Source organism: Hibiscus syriacus, unplaced genomic scaffold, assembly GCF_006381635.1.
Source record: "Hibiscus syriacus cultivar Baekdansim isolate YM2019G1 unplaced genomic scaffold, ASM638163v2 tig00116938_pilon, whole genome shotgun sequence".
NCBI classification, from domain to species: domain Eukaryota; kingdom Viridiplantae; phylum Streptophyta; class Magnoliopsida; order Malvales; family Malvaceae; genus Hibiscus; species Hibiscus syriacus.
This window is the reverse complement of record NW_024063476.1, coordinates 16,498-23,904: the sequence shown is the minus strand read 5'-3', so window position 1 is coordinate 23,904 and position 7,407 is coordinate 16,498.

Sequence of the window (7,407 nt, the reverse complement as noted above, 5' to 3'; positions counted from 1 at the left end):
AAAGGAATTGGATATGGACAATTCCTCAGTAAGTGCTTACTGGATCCACAATGAAAATAGGTACCCATATTCTTACGACACTCTCCCCCGTGTCGTTTTCCACAGAACTTGCAACTCGATTTCGGAAGGGAATATGCAGAATCACCTCGACTAGCTACTGTAGGTGGATGAGACACAGGCCTCGAACCAAAATGACTCATCTGATGAGAAATAGTACAAGTTCTTTTATTAGAGTGTGTGGAATGTACAGACTGACCAGAAGGCATCCTAGATCGATCTCGATCTACCCTATCACTATCAGGTGTAGAAGTCTCGACTTCCTCCACGTCTTTTGTTCTTCTTACTACAATATCGAATACCTCATCCTGATGAGTAAATAACTAACGACACAACTCATATCGAAGTCCTTGAGCAAACTTCTGGCGACTATCTCTCTCGGTAGGTACCAGACTGAATCCATACTTCAACAATTTCAAGAACTCGATCTCGTACTCAGAAACAATGATATCGCCTTGAACCAAGTCCTGAAATTACTGTCGTCTCAGAGCTAGATAATGCTCTCCCAAAAAACGGCTCCTAAAGCGCTCTCTGAAGAAATCTCAGGTCAAAAGATCGGCCGGAACACTGCTAACCACAGACTCCCACCAGGTGTAGGCATTCCCGTCCAACATAGAAATTGCTCCTAAATAACGTCGATGCATATCTAAACCTAGCTAATCCATATGGCACTCAGTATCACTAAGCTAATCCTCACTAAGCCAATCCTCGGCCTTAGTCGGGGCTCCACCAGTAAGGCCACTAAACGTCCTAACTCCATTAATAATCAGAGTGTGAGAAATAAGAACCACGGGTACAACCCTATCAGCTCTGATCGCTCCCTAAATTAACTGAAGAAATTGTCTACCAAGATTTTCATCTAATACAACTCTAATAGACTCGGGCTCAATAATAGTCGCACATCTAATCGGAGTAGTCAAGCCAATACCATAGGCAGAAGGCAGATCCGTCGGGGTCATAGGAGTAGGATCATCTATCGGAGGTGGGGGATCTACATGTATCTCATCTATTGGGTCTGTAAATCTAATCGCTCGACCTCGCCCATGGCTAGATCGACGACCACGTCTCTCATTCATTTTGGTGGATCTCGAGTTTACTACAGAAGATAAAGTCTAGGGTTAGATTGACACTTGGAGCCCCGAACACAATTAAACTCGTAAAAACTTTGTGACATGGCCTTAGTGACTTGTTTTGTAAAAAAAATTCAAAAAATGTATTTTCAGTTTGGACACATTCACAGTCTGAGGTTTAAAAACCAAATGCTCTGATACTAATTAAATGTAATCCCCTATACCGAGCCTATGCGTTTCGACTAAGTCTAGCGGATTACATTAAAAATTCTTAAAAACTTTTTCCAAAAATGTTATTCGATAATTTAAATCATATTACAAATGAAAATTATAAAAGTATACTAAATAATGATAAACCCCAACTCATAAATATAATAGTAAAAGCGACCAGGTAAAAATAAAACAAATAATAATTCTGGAGCACCGTAAAACAAATATCAGTAGCAAAAGCAGTAAACATCATAAAAACATAAGTACTTCAAAAATAAGGCACATGTCACTATAATTAAAAAGCAGTTCGGAAGATAGAAACATTACAACAAAAAGATTTGTATTATTTTTGTGCCAATCCTTCAAGTGCCTGATACGGAGTGCCTATCCGAGAATATCTGAAAGGGGTAAAACAGTTTGAAAAGTGAGCAAGAGGCTCAGTGTGTCCCAACAGTGCAGAAATAAAAATATACATCTATGCTTTTAAAATCAGTGCAGATCACAGTCATTAAAACATCATAAGAGTTTTTAATTTAAAACTCTGTATCATCCTCCAACCGAACGCCATATGCAGTTCCCCAGAACTACACAACCTAAGGGAGTACCTTGGGGCCTGAGAGCCTACCAAAGATAATTCTCAGGGCCACAGAGGCTTATCCAAAAAAAATTCTCGGGGTCGTAAAGCCTACCCAAGGGTCGCCTTAGGTCCATAAGGAATTACTAGTCGGTACTGAACCTATCCAAGGAATTACCAACAGTGACTGAACCTACCAGAGTCATCATACCAGATCCCAGAGTGCCCCGAATAAAACATTTCTCAGACAGTAACTAGTAGTAGTAGTAAATCAGAGTTCAGACTGATCATCAATTCTTTAAAACAATAACAAAAATTCATAACTGAAGCAATCATGTTTTATATTTCAGTAAATCAATGATGAAGTTTCAAAACAGATAATTTATACAGTAGTCAAATCAGATCAAACATTATATTTCAAATCAGAGAAAATATTTATGTGTACATGATATTTCAAACATATATTTAAAATAGTTATTTGGCACATAAGGAACACACCTCGTAAATCAGGTCAGTCCGGAAGATCTATTGAGTACCGGCTTCACTAGGCTCTTCGACTGAATGAGAACTTAAGCCATATCATAACATAGCCATATTCGAAATAATGTTCTAAACATAATAACTAACAGGGTTATAGAACTATACATGTATTCACAACCTTTCGAGGACAAGAGGATCGCGAGAAATCGGGTCGAGTAGTGAAACAATCAGAAGATCTCGAGTACCTTTAACATATGATAACAATAATTAGTCCTTGACCATTCGGTTCAATTAACTGACTTAAAACACTTAAATAAATATGTATTTTTCAGGTTTACGGGTCAATTCGGAAGCTTTTGGGTTTAAATTTAGCAAAACAGACTTCAGATTCGGACTCATGACGTCGAAAAACATAAAATATTACTTTTCGGAAAATTTGACTTTTTGGGTCAAAGTCAACTCTGGTCAAAGTCAACGAGTCGGGTAAAACAGTTCTGGTTGGGTCAGGTCAAACAGTTCAGGTCGGGTCAGGTCAAGGGTTCAGGTCGGGTTGGGCCGGTTCAGGCTGATCTAGACTGACTGGACCGGTTTCAAGAAGAAACTAGAGTGGGGACAAGCCCCACGCGCAAGTGGCGTTGCGTGGGGGCACGTGAGACGGCGGAAGGGTCGAGGGTGGACGAATGATTACTCCCAAGCACATCAACTAAAACAACCCATATCAAGCCTTAAATCAACCTATAATCGTCAAAATAAAAAAAATGGCAAAACTCTTACCCACGTCGTCGATGAGAAAAATGATGACGGCAGACGGTGGCTTCGGTTAAGTTTTGAACGCACGATGATGAGGAATCGATATCTAGGGGTGGTGAGGCAAATGACTGAGCACAGTGGCCAGATTTTGTCAAAAAACCAAACGACGGGCTAGGAATTTCGACCGAGCTTCTTCAACGGTTCCACGGAAAACAACGGCTTCTCTCGTCAAATTGGTAGAGGGGTCTCGGTCGTCGAGTGCCGAAATTTCATTTGGGTCAAGCGGTGTACACTACTGCCGATCGAAAGCCCGGAGGGGCGATGATGGTTGATTGGTTTGGGGTTTGAGTTATCATTGGTTCATGTTTTTTGGGTTTCACGATTTGAGGGGAAAATATAAGTATAACCCCATATAAAAATATAATTTTATAACCTTTATTAAAACTGTAGCTTAGCCCAGTTGGCAGGGCACGGTTAACCATGCGTAGGGTCACAGGTTCAAACCCCTCTAACCACTTTTAATTTTTTTAGTTTGGTGTCAGGAGAATCATGGGTAAATTATGGGGTTGGTCCCTAAATTTCCAAAACTTTCAAATTTAACATAAAGGTTTTTAAAATTTTATGGTTTAGTCCGAAAAAATAATTAATTAATTTTAGTTAAATTTTTGGTGTATGACATCTACTCTTCTCCAAAGAAGAAGAAGAATGAGTGGAGTGCTCAAGAACAAAAGAAAGCTCAACTTAATGCCAAGGTCGTGCACATGTTGTTTTGTGCATTTGGTCTTGAAGTTAATAAAGATTTTCTTCTTGTTCAAGTGCCAAGGAGCTTTGGAATAAGCTCGAAAAGCTTCATGGAAAAAAGAAATAAGAACCAACAAAGTTGGTATCCTTAATGGCTCGTGAAGAGCCCGAGGTATCTTCTAACTCAAATGGATTAAATTCATATTCTTTTAATGAGTTACAAGATACATATGATGAATTAATTTTGGAGTTTGAGACCATGAACTCCAAATACAATAAATTGATTTCTAATTTTAAAGTTGAAAATGATTTTCCTTTGAAAGCTAAAATGGATTTTGAAAACCAAAATGAAATTTTGAAAAAGGATTTAGAGCTTTCAAAAATGAAAATTGAAAGTTTTGAAAAAGAAATTTTTAATTTAAAAGTTAAGCTTGAATGCTTAACAAAAGAAAAATAAATCATTTTAAATAATTCAACTAGTTTAATAATGACAAAATGCTCACATTCATTATCATGGTCACAAGGAACATACTTGTCCTTTGAAGAAAGAAAAACGTTTTAAAATTAGACAAGTATGGGTTCCTAAGGGAACAAAGGGCATTGAAACTAACGTTCAAGGATCCAAAACAATTTGGATACCAAAATCTACTTAAATGTCTCTTGTAGGTATGTGGGAGCAATGGTGATGAAAGTGAAGATATTCAAATGTTCTAGCCACACTTGAAAAGGAATGGGTAACCCTTAAGCTTAATGCTTTTAGTTTGGTTATTTGGTTGCTCATTTAGTTTATGCATGCATGAGTTTTTTATTTTAAATGATTATGCATTATTTTTAATTAATCTCATGTATGTTGAAAAGTTTTATGATGAACATTTTAAATTTTTAATGATTTTTCATAATTTTTAGTTCATCATAATGAATTTTGCTCAAAGTTGATTTTCAATGCAAATGATATCTCTCTAACAATTGGTATCAACTTTTCAAATGCTTTGATTTTACAAATTTTAAATTTTTGATCCTTAAATTTTAAATGTTTATGCATGTGTTTTAAATGTTAAAGATATCTCTCTAACAATTGATATCAAATTTTTCAAATGCATAACATTTTTGAAAAACTTTATGCATATGTACTTAATTTCAATTATTGGTATTGCATAAAGTATTTTAGACTTCGATATATTGACTTTCATGTGCTACTAAAATGTTTGTTACTCTTTGTTGAAATTCAATTTTGTTTAAGTGTCAATATTTTAAAGCTAATTTTTGTTTGGAATACACTTTTTGAGGGGAGCTTTGATTTTTCAAATGCTTTTAGTGTCAAATTTATCACTTACTCTTCAAAGTTATTTTAGAAATTTAAAGTTGAATTCTTTTTTATCTAACAAAGAGGGGGAGAAGTATGGTTTGAAAAAATCAATCTCTTAATGAAAAATGGGGAGCTGAACATTTTCACATATTTTTCATCATGAAGTATGGTTTGAAAAATTCAATCTCTTAATGAAAAAGGGGGAGTTGAACATTTTCACATATTTTCCATCAATTGATCTCTTTTTCATTAAACATTTTTTTAAGGGGAGTTTTGCCAAAAACAAATTTTCAATGTTTTGTTACATCAAAAAGGGGGAGATTGTTGAACTATATTTTGATATAAAATTTAAGGAAAAATGTTTTCGGACTTGTATTCAATTTGTTCAAAGTTTTTCAAAGTTTTCAAAAATAATTCAAAGTCCTTAAAGCTTGGAATTGAGCACAAAACAATTTTCTGGACAAGTAGTAACGATATTGTTCTTACAGTACCGATACCTAATGAACAGTATCGATAATGTTCTTATGGTATCGATGAAAGTATCGATACTCACTAGGTAGTACCGATACTTCCAACATTGCTCAAATTCCAGAATGTAAAAAAGGTACTGATACCCAAAGTGGTACCGATACTACTATGTATAGTAGTATCGATACCATCAGGCCCCAACGGCTAGTAACGACTAGTTGATTTAAATATAACAAAGGTAGTATCGAATACTCCCTTTAGGAGTATCAATACCCTCTGTTCTGGGCAGCTTTACTTTGCACGAAAATTGATCCCCAACGGCTCCAAACCACCTCCAACGACTAGAAACAACCACAACAACATTCTAACACATAAATATAAGTTGGGGACATTTGAAGAAGGGTTAGAAACACCTATCCAAGCAATCAAACACAATAGAAGAGTTTTCCAATCTTATTTTATCTCTCTTGTAAATATTTTTGTTTTAGTGAGCTAAATTTGTAAACATCTACCTTTTGTAAATATTTATTTTAGAGAGGTTTTCTTGTTTACATTTTTTTCTTTTTGTAAAAGGGGTTTGGTTCTAGTTTAGTCAAGTGAAAAATTAGGGAGTGTAAAGATTATCTCTTGATCCTTTAAAAAGAAAGAATAAAATAGTGAATTTGTTAGAAAATCCTTAGTAATAAGCTAAGGTAGTGGATGTAGACTTGGTTGATAAGTCGAACCACTTTAAATCTTTGTGCCAAATTTTTCTAACTTTTGTTCTTCTTACTCCCTAATCACAATTTTATCAATTAACCCCTTTTGCACATTTTCGATTGTTCAATTAAGTCTCTTCAAATCCCAATAGGAAGAAAACAACGAAGCGGGGAGAATATTGGAGTTTGTAGTATGGTAACGTTTGCATGCTAACATGTGCATGGAGTGTAGCTAGTGATATATTTGCAGAAAGCTAAGAAGAAAACAATTAATTCATCTTTCAATTTTCATCTTTTCAACACTTCCGAACCTGGTTTCATTGAAAATATTGTCGTGGGTGTGGAGAAACATTTCAGCTCCTTTATCCTTAGCTGACGATAGTTTTGCAAAAGATCTTAGAATCTCCATTGGTGATGATAGCTCTATGGATTTTTGGAATGACTTTTGGACCGAGACCTCGTCTTTAAAATTATCTTTTCCCAGGTTTTGTAGTGTGATGGTTAAAAAGGATGGTAAGTTGTCGGAACTTGGGTATAACATCAATGGTTTTTGGGTTTGGAACATCGAGATTAGAAGACCTTTATTCGACTGGGAGCGTAGCATTTGGGAGGAATTTGTGAACACGCTAAATAAAGTTGTGCAAGTCCCTGCTGTTTCGAATTGCTTGAGATGGGATAAGTGCTCGAGTGGCCTTTATTCTCTGAGAAGTTTTTGTGCTTTGCGGGATAATTTTTTGAAGTTAGTTTGGGTTAACCTTGCTCCATTTAAAGTTGGGGCTTTTGTCTAGAAGGTTGTTTTACAAAGAATTCTGATCCTCGTTGAATTAGCTAAGCGGGGGGTGGTGAGTCCAGCTAATTGTTTGTGCGTGTTTTGTGGCATCGAGCTTAAGTCGTCCTCTCATCTGTTTTGTCAGTGCAACGTGGTCTGAAATGTTTGGCAAAGGTGGTTCGCTTTTTGAAACTTTCATTTCGTGTGTCCAGGTGATGTTCGTGAAATTCTTTCTGCTTGGAATGGAGTTCTTGTATCTAGTTCCTGCAAGAAAATCTGGAACA